Source organism: Carcharodon carcharias, chromosome 19, assembly GCF_017639515.1.
Source record: "Carcharodon carcharias isolate sCarCar2 chromosome 19, sCarCar2.pri, whole genome shotgun sequence".
Classification (NCBI taxonomy): domain Eukaryota; kingdom Metazoa; phylum Chordata; class Chondrichthyes; order Lamniformes; family Lamnidae; genus Carcharodon; species Carcharodon carcharias.
Window position 1 is genome coordinate 80,277,399 of NC_054485.1, and position 18,151 is coordinate 80,295,549.

The 18,151-nt window shown below is 44.5% G+C and overlaps 1 pseudogene; it reads left to right on the forward strand.

The window, feature by feature from the left end:
* The first annotated feature begins 1,300 nt into the window (after nt 1–1,300).
* LOC121291256 overlaps nt 1,301–18,151 on the forward strand; it is a 30,018-nt pseudogene continuing 13,167 nt past the window's right edge.

Genomic DNA, 18,151 nt, shown 5'->3' on the forward strand with positions numbered 1-18,151 from the left:
ATGGAGTCACTGATATAAAGTAGGAAATACAGCAGTGTTATGCACACAGCAAGCTCCCACAGACAGCAATGTGGCAATGGCCAGGTCATCTGTTTGGGTGATACTGTTTGAGAGGTAAGAATGGGCTGGGACACTGGGGATACCTCCTCTTCTTTGAAATAGTGCCTTTTACGTCCACCCAGACTGGCTGATGGGGCCTTGCTTAACGTCTCGTCCAAAAGAGAGCACCTCTGAGTGACAGTGCAGCACTCCCTCAGTGCTGCGCTCGATCCTGCGGCAGTGATTCCTGTGCTCAGGTCTCTGGAATGGAACCTGAACCCACAAACCTCCTGACTCAGAGGGCGAGAGTGTCACCAACTCAACCACGGCTCCACGAGAGCCGAGCAAAGTCTCAGGGGAGAAGAGAGTGCCAAATCGATGCTAAACTCCCCGGGGTCTAATGCATCCAGTACAGTTGGTACTGAACGCAGAAGGTAATCCAACAATGAACAATGCCTCCGAATGAGAAGGTTGTTCAGCCCCATTACCCCCAGCCCATCCATCCACCACCAACCCCCCCTACTGGAATTTACCCAAACCTACTGGGGGTGATTTTAACCGAAACACCCGCTGGGAGACTGCCAGGATTGTGGGCGGTGCAGGTCTACACATCCTCTGCTGGAGTCAGTGAGGGCTTAAAACCAGTGACATTGTGGATTTCTTGCCTGGAGTTAATGTTAAAATTACCCTGAGAAATCAGGGCGGATTAAATGACCTTGGGTTAAGTGGGGTGGTGGCAGAGTGGGAGTGTCAATGAGCTGATAATTCATGAGGCCCAGGTTAATAGGGACACAGGTTCAAATCCTACCACTACAGCAGCCAGGTAGGATTTAAATTCAATTCCTAAAATCTGGAATTATAGAATTAGTCTCAGTAATGGCTATTGTCAATGGCTGCCCCCCAAAAAACCCAATCTGGTTCACTTATGTCCCTGAAATCTGCTGTCCTTACCTGGCCTGGCCTACATGTGACTCCAAACCCACAGCATCTGCCTCTCTGAAATGGCCTTGCAAAAGCCTCTGAGTCCAAGGGCAACAAATGCTACCTGTGAAAGGGTAACAAGGGTCTGATAGCCAATACCCCTTCTGTGAAATAAAACTCACTCACTATCAACCTCTCAGCCCTAGAAACCGAGTTGGATCAGATCCTTGGGCAGAAGCCTCTGAGAGATCAGACTGTTACTTTCAGCTTTGGAACCGTCTGCAAGAAGCGGTCATGAAAGTGAAAGTATTTTTTTTCTCTCTGTTGGAGGGGAGGGGAGAGGTGGAAATGCTTAGTGCTGTTTCCAAGGCGGGAAAAAGCTCACAAAGAGAATGGCATACAGCCCGCAGGTCCTGTGCCTGGCGGAAGATCTGACCTGCTCCATCTGCCTCTCGCTGTTCGTGGAGCCCGTGAGGCTGGAGTGCGAGCACAACTTCTGCCGCCCCTGCATCAGCAAGTGCTGGGAGGCCGAGGGGGGCGACGTGTCCTGTCCCGAGTGCCGCCTGGTCTTCCCCAGCAGGGCGCTGAAGCAGAACCGTGTGCTGGCCAACCTGGTCGACAAGCTGCAGCGGCTGGAGCAAGAGCAGCAGCAGCGGCAAATGGAGCAGGAGCAGCTTCGGGAGCGGGGCAGCAGCCTGCACTGCTCGGAGCACCAGGAGGGGCTCAAACTCTTCTGCTAGGAAGACCGGGAGCTGATCTGCTTCATCTGCAGAGATGAGCCCAGGCACTCAGGCCACAGCTTTCTGCCGCTGCGGCAGGCAGCCGCCACGCACAAGGTGGGTTTGCCACACACCCGGAGAGGGGGGCCCCCCGCAGAACCGAACATTGGCCGGCAGAAAGGGCGTGGAGCCGGGCGGGGAACGGGGAGAGTCATTTTATCTGAATTCCCGAGGCAGGAATGTCACAGCATTCGGGTGTATCACTTTGATCTGTCTGCTCCCTGCTTCAATGGGCTGGGAAATCGTGCAGAATGTGAAATAAAATCCTGCAGAGTGTGAATTAAAATCCTGCAGAGCGTGAATTAAAATCCTGCAGAGCGTGAATTAAAATCCTGCAGAGTGTAAATTAAAATCTTGCAGAGTGTGAATTAAAATCCTGCAGTGTAAATTAAAATCCTGCAGAGTGTGATTTAAAATCCTGCAGCGTGTGAATTAAAATCTTGCAAAGTGTGAATCAAAATCCTGCAGTGTAAATTTAAATCCTGCAGAGTGTGACTTGAAATCCTGCAGAGTGTGAATTAAAATCCTGCAAGTGTGAATTAAAATCCTGCAGCGTGTGAATTAAAATCCTGCAGAGTGTAAATTAAAATCCTGCAGAGTGTGAATCAAAATCCTGCAGAGTGTGAAATAAAAGCCTGCAGAGTGTGAATTAAAATCTTGCAGAATATGAATTTAAATCTTGCAGCGTGTGACTTAAAATCCTGCAGAGTGTGAATTAAAAGCCTGCAGAGTGTGAATTAAAATCCTGCAGAGTTTGAATTAAAATCCTGCAAGTGTGAAATAAAATCCTGCAGAGTGTGAATTAAAATCTTGCCGACTGTGAATTAAAATCCTGCAAGTGTGAAATAAAATCCTGCAGAGTGTGAATTAAAATTTTGCAGAGTATGAATTAAAATCTTGCAGCGTGTGACTTAAAATCCTGCAGAGTGTGAATTAAAAGCCTGCAGAGTGTGAATTAAAATCCTGCAGAGTGTGAATTAAAATCCTGCAAGTGTGAAATAAAATCCTGCAGCGTGTGACTTAAAATCCTGCAGAGTGTAAATTAAAATCCTGCAAGTGTGAAATAAAATCCTGCAGAGTGTGAATTAAAATCTTGCCGAGTGTGAATTAAAATCTCGCAGAGTGTGAATTAAAATCCTGCAAGTGTGAATTAAAATCCTGCAGAGTGTGAATTAAAATCCTGCAGAGTGTGAATTAAAATCTTGCAGAGTGCAAATTAAAAACAGTTAAAGGGGCCCCTCCCCCATCATCATTCCCGGCATCAGGAACAGTTAAAGGGGTCCCTCCCGAGATCAGGAACAGTTAAAGGGGCCCCTCCCCCAGCATCACTCCCAGAATCAGGAACACTTAAAGGGGCTTCTCCCCTATCATCACTCCCGGCATCAGGAACAGGTCATGGGGCCTCTCCCCTTTCATCACTCCTGAGATCAGGAACAGTTAAAGGGGCCTGTCCCCCACCATCATTCCAAAGGCCAGTAACAGTCAAAGGGGCCCCTCCCTCACCATCACACCCAAGGCTAGTAACAGTTAAAGGGGCCCCTCCCTCACCATTGCACCATGAATCAGGAACAGTTAAAATTTGCCCTCAAGAATAACTGAATAAACACCCCCTGTCCTCTGGGACTCAACAACTCACCCCAGAAGCATGCCCTGTCAGGCCTGAATTAACGCCCCATTCTGCACCTTCACCTGCTCCCTTGGGCGATGAGTGATTGCCCACTAAAAGGTTGGCGGCGATCCAACACTATCGGGCCCCGGCTGGGATCTCCTCCTCCACTCTCACCCGCTACCCTCACTCTCAAGCCAAACCAGAGCCCCTGCCATTCGGGCTGAGCAATGAGAATCGGTGGACTCAGGAACGACGGTCGATGCTGGGCTGGAGGGACACAGGACGCGGGTTGGACAGGGGTGCGAGGGGTCGGAGCACGGGGCCGCACTGCTGAACGAGTGCAGATTAAAACAGTTTGATTCACTCCCGTGATGGAGGTACTGTTGGCAAGCCCAGCATTTATGAGCCAACTCCCCCGCTCCCCCACCAGTGACGCTAATAAAAGCAAAATACTGCGGATGCTGGAGATCTGAAGTAAAGGCAGAAAATGTTGGAAAAATGCAGCAGGCCGGACAGCAGCTGTGGACCCTGGCACTGACTCTGAGGGCAATACCACCGAGTGGCTGCCCTGCCCCTTCGAGGGGCTGTCCGGGGTCAACCTGCATTGTTGCAGGCCTGAAGTCAAATGTAGGCCAGGCCAGATAAGGGCAGTGGCTCCCCTCCTCTTCAGAGGCCTGAGGGACCCACGTCAAGTGTTTCGAAATGAAATCGCCACCAGCCGGGTCTCATGGAAAACCCACCTCAAATGAATCTGAGGCCGTGGGTCTCTGGCTATTGGCTGTCTCCCCCCAACCACCACCACCCCTCGCCCCCCCCCACCCCATGTTGGGGTGGCCTCCACACACACTTTGGATTATGAACCATTGCGAGCAGCTGGATTTTAACTGTACCCTTTCAACTTCCTTCAGCGTGAGCTGAGTGAGATTTTGACAGTGGAAGAAGGGAAACAGAGGAAGAGGCGCCTCCTCGTCGAGCAGCAACAGGAGCAGATTTCCGCCCTGGAGGTACGTTTGACTCCATGGTGCCGCACTCTCGGAGGGTGCGTGCGTGCAACGGGCGATACTGAGTAAGCCCATTGTGGAACTCTTGCCCTCCTCCTTGCCCAGCACTCTACAGACGGTTAACTATCCAAGCTAGGCCTAATTTAACCTCCTTATTTTACTCACCATCTTGCTTCTTCTTTAGGAGCTTGGTGGATGCACTAAATTTTGGCCTTTCACCTCAATGTCTCCATTAAAAATAGGTTTGGACTGTTCCCTCTGGGTGGAACAGATCACAGTCAGCGCCTGGGCAGCTCAATTTACACCTGATTTTCCTGTCCATTGATTCCCGTCTTTATTACCATTTCTAGAATAGTCTTGGCACTGATCATCACAACGATAACCCTCATTCATGCCTTTGTGAGCTCCAGACTTGATCATTCCAACATACTCCTCACTTGTCTCCCGCATTCTACCCTCATGAGGTAAGCGTGAGGTCATCCAAAACTCTGCTCCCTGTGTCTCCCAAGCCCTATTCACCTATCCCCCATTTTGTACTCGCTGACGTACATTGGCTCCCGGTCAAGGAACATCTTGATTTTAAATTTCACAACCTTGTTTTCAAGCCCATGGCCTTGCCCCCACCCAAAACACCCCCCAACTCTGTAATTCTCCACCAGCCCTACAACCCTCCGAGATATCTGCCCTCCTGTAATTCTGCCCTCTATGTATTACCAACTATGATTGCTCCATCACTGTTGGCTATCCCTCAAGTTGCTTAGGCCCCAAATTCTCAAATTCCCTCCCTACACCTCTCTATCTCACTTTCCTCCTTTAAGACACTCCTTTAAAATCTACCTCTTTGACCAAGCGCTTGGTCATCTGACCTCATATCTCGTTGAGCGGCTCTCTGTCACACTTTGTTTTATCATGGTCCTGTGAAGCACCTAGAGACATTCCATGACACTAAAGGCGCTATCTAAATAAAAGTTATTGTTGATCATTAAAGGAGCAAAATTCCTATTTCCACTGCTTTTAGCCAAAATTTGGAGACAATGCGTTCAGTTTTCTGGTTACAAAATTCAGAAGGAAATTTCATTCTGAATCACATTCCCAATTATTTGTGTATTTCATTCACAGAATCACACAGTGCAGAAGAGGCCCTTCAGCCCATCGAGTCTGCACCAACACGTGAGAAACACCTGACCTTCCTACCTAATCCCATTTACCAGCACTTGGCCCATAGCCTTGAATGTTATGACGTGCCAAGAGCTCATCCAGATACTTTTTAAAGGATTTGAGAGCAACCACTCTCCCAGGCGGTGTATTCCAGACCGTAATCACCCTCTGGGCAAAAAAGTTTTTCCTCACATCCCCCCTAAACCTCCTGCCCCTCACCTTGAACTTGTGTCCCCTCGTGACTGACCCTTCAACTAAGAGGAACAGCTACTCCCTATCCACCCTGTCCATGCCCCTCATAATCTTGTACGCTTCGATCAGGTAGCCCCTCAGTTTCCTCTGCTCCAACGAAACAATCCAAGTCTATCCAACCTCTCTTCATAACTTAAATGTTTCATCACAGGCAACATCCTGGTGAATCTCCTCTGCACCCCCTCCAGTGCAATCACATCCTTCCTATAATGTGGCGACCAGAACTGCACACAGTACTCCAGCTGTGGCCTCATCTGTCCCTGTCTCATTGTTTCAATTTGGTTTGGATCAGAGTTGAACGCACTTTCAGTCACGTGCTGTAGTTTCGGTTGGAGTTAGGACTGATGGAAGAATGACCCTGTTTCTTTTCGAAGGAAACCTCGGGGGCGCTTTTGCATCACGTCTCCTCGGAGTTTGCAAAAATGCACCAATTCCTCACAGACAAAGAGCAGCATTTGAACAAAGAGCTGGAGCAAGAGAAGGCGCGGTGCCTGCGATCGATGGGGGCAAACCTGAGTGCCATCAAGAAGGTCTGGTCAGCCGCAGAACAAGACCTCTCCCAGTTCCGAGCAGGAATCGCTGAACAGGATGACTCCGCTTTTTTCAAGGTGATGATGCAATTGCTGTGCCCGGGGCTCCCAATATTCCACAGCAGCGAGAAGCAACCCCGGAATTTAACAGCCCCTCCGGAATCTTGCCTGACTTTCCTCCCTACTTGCTCATTTCACCCCCAGGGCTGGTGGGCCAGTGTCAATTTTAAGCAACATTTCTTGCTCTTCCTTCTTCATGGGCAGGAGATGGATGGCAATCCTGGAGAGTGGGCACAAGCGGCCTGTTTTAGCTATTTGCTCCATTTGTTCCACCGTCCCGTTGGCTGCCTGATGGGAGATTCTCTTCCTTGTTTTCCAATCTGCCCGTGGCCTCTCTCCTTGCTATCTCTTCAATCTCCTCCAACCTCACAACCTTCCGCAATTCCTGCATTCATCTAATTCCGGCTTCTTAAGCATTCCTGATTTTCATTGCTCTACCATTGGTGGCCGTGCCTTCAGTTGCCTAGGCTCCAAGCTCTGGAATTCCCTCCTGACACCTCTCTACCTCTCTTCCTCACTTTCCTCCCTTAAGCGACTCCTTAAAACCTACCTCTATGCCCAAGCTTTTGGTCATCTGACCTAATATCTCCTTTTGTGGTTAGCTGTTCATACTTGGTTTTGTAATGTTCTTCTGAAGCGCCTTGGGGTGTTTCATTACCTTAAAGATGCTATAGAAATAGAAGTTGTTGATCTGGAGAGGTTGTATGGTTGACCTGCAGCAGAGAAACATGCTAAAATGGCTCCATCCAGTGGAGCTCCTGACTGAGACAGCTTTTCTGATGAATAGAGCCTCGATGGGCAAGTAGGTGTGCAAGTTGGGATGTGAATGCTGTTCAAAAAACCTTAAGTAGAAAAATGGGTGTGGAGTGGTTCCATTCTGATCGAGAACAGATATTGGCTACTGCCTGCTCTGTACACTAAGCTGACTCAATATGTAGGCTCTGTATGAGGGAACAAAGGGACTGAACCGTGGGTGAGATTGAGGTAGCCACTTCCCATGAATATCGTTGAGACTGGGTGAGCTGAGAGTTATGATTTCAACGTTGGGCTCCGTCAGTAAGGAGAGTTTCTATCTTGTCATTCATGGATATCACATTGGTGGTCATTTTAATATGGAACAATGGTATAAAATAGGATATATTGAATTAAGCACACATTATATCCTCTGCCCGATCTGCCGTCCACTGATCTCAATTCACCAAGGCTCCTTAGACAGCATCTTCCAAACCCACGATCACTATCATCTAGGACAAGGGCAGCACATAGATGGGAATACCATCACTTGGAAGTTCCCCTCCAAGTCACTCACCATCCTGGCTTGGAAATATATCGCTGTTCCTTCACTGTCACTGGGTCTAAATCCTGGAACTCCCTCCCTAACAGCACTGTGGGTGTACCTACACCACATGTACTGCAGCGATTCAAGAAGGCAGCTCACCACCACCTTCTCAAGGGCAAGTAGGGATGGGCAATAAATGCTGGCCTAGGAATCCCACACCCTGTGAATGAATAAAAAATATACAAGGGACTATCGGGCATGATTTATAACAGGCAGGGTAGGATGTGTTCAGGAGCTTCACACCACAGCAGCACTGAGCAGAGCTATTGGTTTCATACACTGCTCTCTCTTAAAGGGTCAGGGGGCAGGAGCGTCCTGACCTGCCTTTCGGCCAGAGTTGATGTTACTGCTCTCTCTGCTCCATTGACTTTTTAAAAATCAGTTTTGTTACCCACTCCCGGCACTCTTTCACCATCCATCTCTCATCCTCTGCCATTTGACCTACATCCTGTGGCACCGTTGCAAAGAAGAGAATGATCCCCGGTGTCCTGGCTGATAGTTATCCCTCACTCAATTTCATGAAGAAACACCCCCACCCCCCTCAGATTACCTGGTCATTATTGCATTGCTAGTTGTGGGATATTTCTGTGCACAAATTCGATGCCACGTTCCCCACAGCAGTGACTATAAACTAAGGTGCGAAATGTTTTGGACCTGTGAAAGGTGCTGGGTCAATACATGCCTATCCTAGCCTGTATACAGCACTGGGGCAATGCCTGGAACACCTGGCCATCAGGTAGATGGGAATCTCACCGCATGTAAAAGGCAGATTAGAGGCATTAAAATTAATGACTTGCTGATTATTAACCATTGTGTTTTATAATTGTATGCAGGAGCTGAAAGGATTAAAACAGAGGTGAGTGTACATTATAAACTGTGACTTGCACATCGACGGTCGGTTTATGTAATTTTAACAGCCTCATGTAATATTTCCAATAAATCTGTGCTTAAACCATTTCCCCAGGCTCCAGCAAAAGGGAAGAAATGAGGTAGGGAGCATGGTGAGCAGGCATCTGGAGTTGGGAATATTCAGGGGACCCATCCAATATGTAACCTGGAAAGAAATGCTGCAAATCCTCTCTCCTGGTAAGAGGCTTTTCAGTTCATAATAATCCATTCTCCCCGCAAATATTCATTGATTTACTGTAACTGTCTCTCACCTGGTAAACACCAACAGATTTACTGAAATCCTCTCTCTGCCCATCCCCATATCTCAGAAATGACGTGCTGGCCCTGGAGAGGGTCGATGGGAGGTTCACGAGAATGATCCCAGGAATGAAAGGCGGACAGATCATAATCACTATCATGATCCTGTCTCCTGGTGAACACTGATAGATTTACCGTAATCCTCTCTCTGTTGTAGAACACTGATAGATTTACCGTAATCCACTCTCTCCTGGTGAATACTGACAGATTTACCATAATCCTCTCTCTCCTGGTAAAGACTGATAGTTTTACCATAATCCTCTCTCTCTTGGTGAACACTGATAGAATTACTGCAATCATCTCTCTCCTGGTGAACACTGATAGGTTTACCGTAATCATCTCTCTCCTGGTGAACACTGATACAGGTACCGTAATCCACTCTCTCCTGGTGAACGCTGATAGTTTTAGCGTAATCTTCTCCCTTCTGCTGAACACTCATAGATTTATCATAATCCTCTCTCTCCAGGTAAACACTGATAGATTTACCGTAATCCTCTCCCTCCAGGTAAACACTGATAGATTTACTGTCATCCTCTCTCCTGTTAAACACTGATACATTCATGATAATCCTCTCTCTCCTGGTAAACACTGATAGATTTACCGTAATCCTCTCTCACCAGGTAAACACTGATAGATTTACTGTCTTCCTCTCATTACTGGTGAACACAGAAAGATTTACCGTAATCCTCTCCCTCCTGATGAACACTGATAGATTTACCGTAATCCTCTCTCTGTTGTAGAACGCTGATAGACTTACCGTAATCCTCTCTCTGTTGCGGAACTCTGATAGATTTACTGTAATCATCTCTCTCCTGTTGAACACTGATAGTTTTACCGTAATCCTCTCTCTGTTGGAGAACGCTGATAGATTTTCCGTAATCCTCTCTCTGTTGTAGAACACTGATAGATTTACCGTAATCCTCGCTCTCCTGGTGAATACTGACAGATTTACCATAATCCTCTCTCCTGGTAAACACTTATAGTTTTACTGTAATCCTCTCTCTCCTGGTAAAAACTGATAGATTTACCACAATCTTCTCTCTCCTGGTAAACACTGATAGATTTACCGTAATCCTCTCTCTGTTGTAGAACACTGATAGTTTTACCGTGATCCTCTCTCTCCTGGTAAAACTGATAGATTTACCGTAACCCTCCCTCTCCTGGTAAACATAGATAGATTTACCGTAATCCTCTTTCTCCTGGTGAACACTGATACATGTACCTTAATCCTCTCTCACTTGGTAAACACTGATAGATTTACCTTAATCCTCTCTCTCCTGGTGAACACTGATAGATTTACCGTAATCCTCTCTCTCCTGGTGAATACTGACAGATTTACCATAATCCTCTCTCTCCTGGTAAAAACGGATAGATTTACCGTAATCCTCCCTCTCCTGGTAAACACAGATTGATTCACCATTATCCTCTGTCTATTGGTAAACACTGATAGATTTACCATAACCCTTCCTCTCCTGGTAAACACAGATAGATTTACCGTAATCCTCTCTCTCCTGGTGAACACTGATACATGTACCTTAATCCTCTCTCTCCTGGTGAACGCTGATAATTTTACCATAATCCTCTCTCTCCTGGTGAACACTGATAGATTTACCATGATCCTCTCTCTCCTGGTAAACATTGATAGATTTACCGTAATCCTCTGTTGTAGAACACTGATAGATTTACCGTAATCCTCTCTCTCCTGGTGAATACTGACAGATTTACCATAATCCTCTCTCTCCTGGTAAACACTGATAGATGTACAATAATCCTCTCCCTCCAGGTAAACACTGATAGATTTACTGTCATCCTCTCTCCTGGTAAACACTGATAGATTTACCATAATCCTCTCCCTTCTGGTAAACACTGATAGATTCACCATAATCCTCTCTCTCCTAGTAAACAATGATAGATTTATCGTAATCCTCGTTCTCTCCTGGTGAGCACTGATAGATTTACCATAATGCTTTCTCTCTTGGTGAAAACTGATAGATTTACTATAATCATCTCTCTCCTGTTGAACACTGATAGTTTTATCGTAATCTTCTCTCCCCTGGTGAACACTGATAGATTTACCGTAATCCTCTCTCTCCTGCTGAACATGGATACATGTACCGTAATTCTCTCTCTCCTGGTGAACGGATAGTTTTACCGTAATCCTCTCTCTCCTGGTAAAAAATGATAGATTTACCATTATCCTCTCTCTCTTGGTAAACACTGATAGATTTACCGTAATCCTCTCTCTCCTGGTGAACACTGATAGATTTACTGTAATCCTCTCTCTCCTGGTGAACACTGATACATGTACCTTAATCCTCTCTCTCCTGGTGAACGCTGATAGTTTTACCATAATCATCTCTGTCCTGGGGAATACTGACAGATTTACCATAATCCTCTCTCTCCTCGTAAACACTGCTAATTTTACCGTAATCCTCTCTCTCCTGGTAAAAACTGATAGATTTACCATAATCCTCTCTCTCCTGGTAAAGACTGATAGTTTTACCATAATCCTCTCTCTCTTGGTGAACACTGACAGAATTACTGCAATCATCTCTCTCCTGTTGAACACTGATAGTTTTATCATAATCTTCTCTCTCCTGGTGAACACTGATAGATTTACCATAATCATCTCTGTCCTGGTGAACATTGATACATGTACCGTAATCCTCTCTCTGCTGGTGAACGCTGATAGTTTTACCGTAATCTTCTCTCTCCTGGTGAACACTGATACAGGTACCGTAATCCACTCTCTCCTGGTGAACGCTGATAGTTTTACCGTAATCTTCTCCCTCCTGCTGAACACTCATAGATTTATCATAATCCTCTCTCTCCAGGTAAACAGTGATAGATTTACCGTAATCCTCTCCCTCCAGGTAAACACTGATAGATTTACTGTCATCCTCTCTCCTGTTAAACACTGATAGATTCATGATAATCCTCTCTCTCCTGGTAAACACTGATAGATTTACCGTAATCCCCTCTCACCAGGTAAACACTGATAGATTTACTGTCTTCCTCTCATTACTGGTGAACACAGAAAGATTTACCGTAATCCTCTCCCTCCTGATGAACATTGATAGATTTACCGTAATCCTCTCTCTGTTGCGGAATTCTGATAGACTTACCGTAATCCTCTCTCTGTTGCGGAATTCTGATAGATTTACTGTAATCATCTCTCTCCTGTTGAACACTGATAGTTTTACCGTAATCCTCTCTGTTGGAGAACGCTGGTAGATTTACCGTAATCCTCTCTCTGTTGTAGAACAATGATAGATTTACCGTAATCCTCTCTCTGTTGTAGAACGCTGGTAGATTTACCGTAATCCTCTCTCTGTTGTAGAACACTGATAGATTTACCGTAATCCACTCTCTCCTGGTAAAGACTGATAGTTTTACCATAATCCTCTCTCTCTTGGTGAACACTGATAGAATTACTGCAATCATCTCTCTCCTGTTGAACACTGATAGTTTTATCATAATCTTCTCTCTCCTGGTGAACACTGATAGATTTACCTTAATCAACTCTCTCCTGGTGAACATTAACACATGTACTGTAATCCTCTCTCTGCTGGTGAACGCTGATAGTTTTACCGTAATCCTCCCTCTCCTGGTAAACACAGATAGATTTACCATTATCCTCTCTCTCTTGGTAAACACTGATAGATTTACCATAATCCTCTCTCTCCTGGTAAAGACTGATAGTTTTACCATAATCCTCTCTCTCTTGGTGAACACTGATAGAATTACTGCAATCATCTCTCTCCTGTTGAACAATGATAGTTTTATCGTAATCTTCTCTCTCCTGGTGAACACTGATAGATTTACCATAATCATCTCTCTCCTGGTGAACATTGATACATATACCGTAATCCTCTCTCTGCTGGTGAACGCTGATAGTTTTACCGTAATCTTCTCTCTCCTGGTGAACACTGATACAGGTACCATAATCCACTCTCTCCTGGTGAACGCTGATAGTTTTATCGTAATCTTCTCCCCCCTGCTGAACACTCATAGATTTATCATAATCCTCTCTCTCCAGGTAAACAGTGATAGATTTACCGTAATCCTCTCCCTCCAGGTAAACACTGATAGATTTACTGTCATCCTCTCTCCTGTTAAACACTGATAGATTCATGATAATCCTCTCTCGCCTGATAAACACTGATAGATTTACCGTAATCCCCTCTCACCAGGTAAACACTGATAGATTTACTGTCTTCCTCTCATTACTGGTGAACAGAGAAAGATTTACCATAATCCTCTCCCTCCTGGTGAACACTGATAGGTTTACCGTAATCCTCACTCTGTTGCGGAACTCTGATAGATTACTGTAATCATCTCTCTCCTGTTGAACACTGATATTTTTACCGTAATCCTCTCTCTGTTGTAGAACGCTGATAGATTTACCGTAATCCTCTCTCTGTTGTAGAACACTGATAGATTTACCGTAATCCTCTCTCTGCTGTAGAACACTGATAGTTTTACCGTGATCCTCTCTCTCCTGATAAAAACTGATAGATTTACCGTAACCCTACCTCTCCTGGTAAACACAGATATATTTACCATAATCCTCTCCCTTCTGGTAAACACTGATAGATTCACCATAATCCTCTCTCTCCTAGTAAACAATGACAGATTTATCGTAATCCTCTTTCTCTCCTGGTGAACACTGATAGATTTACCATAATGCTCTCTCTCTTGGTGAACACTGATAGATTTACTGTAATCATCTCTCTCCTGTTGAACACAGATAGTTTTATCGTAATCTTCTCTCTCCTGGTGAACACTGATAGATTTACCATAATCATCTCTCTCCTGGTGAACATTGATACATATACCGTAATCCTCTCTCTGCTGGTGAACGCTGATAGTTTTACTGTAATCTTCTCTCTCCTGGTAAAAACTGATAGATTTACCATAATCCTCTCTCTCCTGGTAATGACTGATAGTCTTACCGTAATCTTCTCCCCCCTGCTGAACACTCATAGATTTATCATGATCCTCTCTCTCCAGGTAAACAGTGATAGATTTACCGTAATCCTCTCCCTCCAGGTAAACACTGATAGATTTACTGTCATCCTCTCTCCTGTTAAACACTGATAGATTCATGATAATCCTCTCTCGCCTGGTAAACACTGATAGAATTACCGTAATCCCCTCTCACCAGGTAAACACTGATAGATTTACTGTCCTCCTCTCATTACTGGTGAACACAGAAAGATTTACCATAATCCTCTCCCTCCTGATGAACACTGATAGGTTTACCGTAATCCTCACTCTGTTGCGGAACTCTGATAGATTACTGTAATCATCTCTCTCCTGTTGAACACTGATATTTTTACCGTAATTCTCTCTCTGTTGGAGAACGCTGATAGATTGACCGTAATCCTCTCTCTGTTGTAGAACACTGATAGTTTTACCGTGATTCTCTCTCTCCTGGTAAAAACTGATAGATTTACCGTAACCTTCCCTCTCCTGGTAAACACAGATAGATTTACTGTAATCCTCTCTCTCCTGGTGAACACTGATACATGTACCTTAATCCTCTCTCTCTTGGTAAACACTGATAGTTTTACCATAATCCTCTCTCTGTTGGAGAACGCTGATATATTTACCGTGATCCTCTCTCTGTTGTAGAACACTGATAGATTTACCGTAATCCTCTCTCTGTTGTAGAACACTAAAAAATTTACCGTAATCCTCTCTCTCCTGGTGAATACTGACAGATTTACCATAATCCTCTCTCCTCGTAAACACTTATAGTTTTACTGTAATCCTCTCTCTCCTGGTAAAAACTGATAGATTTACCACAATCCTCTCTCTCCTGGTAAACACTGATAGATTTACCGTAATCCTCTCTCTGTTGTAGAACACTGATAGTTTTACCGTGATCCTCTCTCTCCTGGTAAAAACTGATAGATCTACCGTAACCCTCCCTCTCCTGGTAAACAAAGATAGATTTACCGTGATCCTCTCTCTCCTGGTGAACACTGATACATGTACCTTAATCCTCTCTCTCTTGGTAAACACTGATAGATTTACCGTAATCCTCTCTCCTGGTGAACACTGATAGATTTACCGTAATCCTCTCTCACCTGGTAAATACTGACAGATTTACCATAATCCTCTCTCTCCTGGTAAACACTGATAGTTTTACCATAATCCTCGCTCTCCTGGTAAAAACTGATAGATTTAGCGTAATCCTCCCTCTCCTGGTAAACACAGATAGATTTACCATTATCCTCTCTCTCTTGGTAAACACTGATAGATTTACCGTAATCCTCTCTCTCCTGGTGAACACTGATACATGTATCTTAATCCTCTCTCTCCTGGTGAACGCTGATACTTTTACCATAATTCTCTCTCTCCTGGTGAACACTGATAGTTTTACCGTAATCCTCTCTCTGTTGGAGAACGCTGATAGATTTACCGTAATCCTCTCTCTGCTGTAGAACACTGATAGATTTACCGTAATCCTCTCTCTGCTGTAGAACACTGATAGTTTTACCGTGATCCTCTCTGTCCTGGTAAAAACTGATAGATTTACCGTAACCCTCCCTCTCCTGGTAAACACAGATATATTTCCCTTAATCCTCTCTCTCCTGGTGAACACTGATACATGTACCTTATTCCTCTCTCTCTTGGTAAACACTGATAGATTTACCTTAATCCTCTCTCTCCTGGTGAATACTGACAGATTTACCATAATCCTCTCCCTCCAGGTAAACACTGATAGATTTACTGTCATCCTCTCTCCTGGTAAACACTGATCGATTCACCATAATCCTCTCTCTCCTAGTAAACAATGACAGATTTATCGTAATCCTCTTTCTCTCCTGGTGAACACTGATAGATTTACCATAATGCTCTCTCTCTTGGTGAACACTGATAGATTTACTGTAATCATCTCTCTCCTGTTGAACACAGATAGTTTTATCGTAATCTTCTCTCCCCTGGTGAACACAGATAGATTTACCGTAATCCACTCTCTCCTGGTGAACATTGATACATGTACCGTAATTCTCTCTCTCCTGGTTAACGGATGGTTTTACCGTAATCCTCTCTCTCCTGGTAAAAACTGATAGATTTACCATAATCCTCTCTCTCCTGGTAATGACTGATTATTTTACCATAATCCTCTCTCTCTTGGTGAACACTGATAGAATTACTGCAATCATCTCTCTCCTGTTGAACAATGATAGTTTTATCGTAATCTTCTCTCTCCTGGTGAACACTGATAGATTTACCATAATCATCTCTCTCCTGGTGAACATTGATACATATACCGTAATCCTCTCTCTGCTGGTGAACGCTGATAGTTTTACTGTAATCTTCTCTCTCCTGGTGAACACTGATACAGGTACCGTAATCCACTCTCTCCTGGTGAACGCTGATAGTCTTACCGTAATCTTCTCCCCCCTGCTGAACACTCATAGATTTATCATGATCCTCTCTCTCCAGGTAAACACTGATAGATTTACCGTAATCCTCTCCCTCCAGGTAAACACTGATAGATTTACTGTCATCCTCTCTCCTGTTAAACACTGATAGATTCATGATAATCCTCTCTCGCCTGGTAAACACTGATAGATTTACCGTAATCCCCTCTCACCAGGTAAACACTGATAGGTTTACTGTCTTCCTCTCATTACTGGTGAACACAGAAAGATTTACCATAATCCTCTCCCTCCTGATGAACACTGATAGGTTTACCGTAATCCTCACTCTTGCGAAACTCTGATAGATTACTGTAATCATCTCTCTCCTGTTGAACACTGATATTTTTACCGTAATCCTCTCTCTGTTGGAGAACGCTAATAGATTTACCGTAATCCTCTCTCTGTTGTAGAACACTGATAGTTTTACCGTGATTCTCTCTCTCCTGGTAAAAACTGATAGATTTACCGTAACCTTCCCTCTCCTGGTAAACACAGATAGATTTACCGTAATCCTCTCTCTCCTGGTGAACACTGATACATGTACCTTAATCCTCTCTCTCTTGGTAAACACTGATAGTTTTACCATAATCCTCTCTCTGTTGGAGAACGCTGATACATGTACCTTAATCCTCTCTCTCTTGGTAAACACTGATAGATTTACCGTAATCCTCTCTCCTGGTGAACACTGATAGATTTACCGTAATCCTCTCTCTCCTGGTAAATACTGACAGATTTACCATAATCCTCTCTCTCCTGGTAAACACTGATAGTTTTACCATTATCCTCTGTCTCTTGGTAAACACTGATAGATTTACCGTAATCCTCTCTCTCCTGGTGAACACTTATAGATTTACCGTAATCCTCTCTCTCCTGGTGAACACTGATACATGTACCTTAATCCTCTATCTCCTGGTGAACGCTGATACTTTTACCATAATTCTCTCTCTCCTGGTGAACACTGATAGTTTTACCGTAATCCTCTCTCTGTTGGAGAACGCTGATAGATTTACCGTAATCCTCTCTCTGTTGTAGAACACTGATAGATTTACCGTAATCCTCTCTCTGCTGTAGAACACTGATAGTTTTACCGTGATCCTCTCTGTCCTGGTAAAAACTGATAGATTTACCGTAACCCTCCCTCTCCTGGTAAACACAGATATATTTCCCTTAATCCTCTCTCTCCTGGTGAACACTGATACATGTACCTTAATCCTCTCTCTCTTGGTAAACACTGATAGATTTACCTTAATCCTCTCTCTCCTGGTGAACATTGATAGATTTACCATAACCCTTCCTCTCCTGGTAAACACAGATAGATTTACCGTAATCCTCTCTCTCCTGGTGAATACTGATACATGTACCTTAATGCTCTCTCTCCTGGTGAACGCTGATAATTTTACCATAATCCTCTCTCTCCTGGTGAACACTGATAGATTTACCATAATCCTCTCTCTCCTGGTAAAAACTGATAGATTTACCGTAATCCTCCCTCTCCTGGTAAACACAGATAGATTTACCATTATCCTCTCTCTCTTGGTAAACACTGATAGATTTACCATAACCCTTCCTCTCCTGGTAAACACAGATAGATTTACCGTAATCCTCTCTCTCCTGGTGAATACTGATACATGTACCTTAATGCTCTCTCTCCTGGTGAACGCTGATAATTTTACCATAATCCTCTCTCTCCTGGTGAACACTGATAGATTTACCATGATCCTCTCTCTCCTGGTAAACATTCATAGATTTACCGTAATCCTCTGTTGTAGAACACTGATAGATTTACCGTAATCCTCTCTCTCCTGGTGAATACTGACA